Here is a 578-nt window from a genome sequence, read left to right on the forward strand (position 1 = left end):
TCACAATTTTCTGTTTTGCTTTTTTAGATCATTCTTTGATGTATAAAATCATGCAAGAAACAAGTTAAATATTACGAAGTTGACACCTCCTGGAGGTCCAGGCACTTGAGCATTCATGTTCAATTTTCATTACAAGGATGAACACGCCTTTAAGTCGAAGTGAATGAACATGTCGGAATTTGACATCTGCCCGTCTTACTCATACAACATAACAGTCCACTGCTACAGCAACTGCTTAAACACAAAAAAAAATCGAACTTCAAATGCAGATATGTCTTTCTTTTAGCTTGTTCTTAAAAATATATTTGACTTTCATGTTATTGTTCATCTCAAAGCTCTCTTCTTTCACCTTTTATTTTTGTGCAGAATGATGGCTTCAAAAAATTCCACAATTCATTTTTAGCTTTAAACATGAGGATCCACATGACAGTTACAACAACTAATCCACAACTATGACCACTGAGTAAGAGAAAATTTTAAGGATGTTTTATGACTAGAAAGATGAATCACCACAAAATTATTAGCCACTTCTGTAGTTTTGAGTACTCTTCTACATCAATTTTCACAAATATAAACTT

Source organism: Solanum tuberosum, unplaced genomic scaffold (genome assembly GCF_000226075.1).
Source record: "Solanum tuberosum cultivar DM 1-3 516 R44 unplaced genomic scaffold, SolTub_3.0 scf00116, whole genome shotgun sequence".
Lineage (NCBI taxonomy): Eukaryota > Viridiplantae > Streptophyta > Magnoliopsida > Solanales > Solanaceae > Solanum > Solanum tuberosum.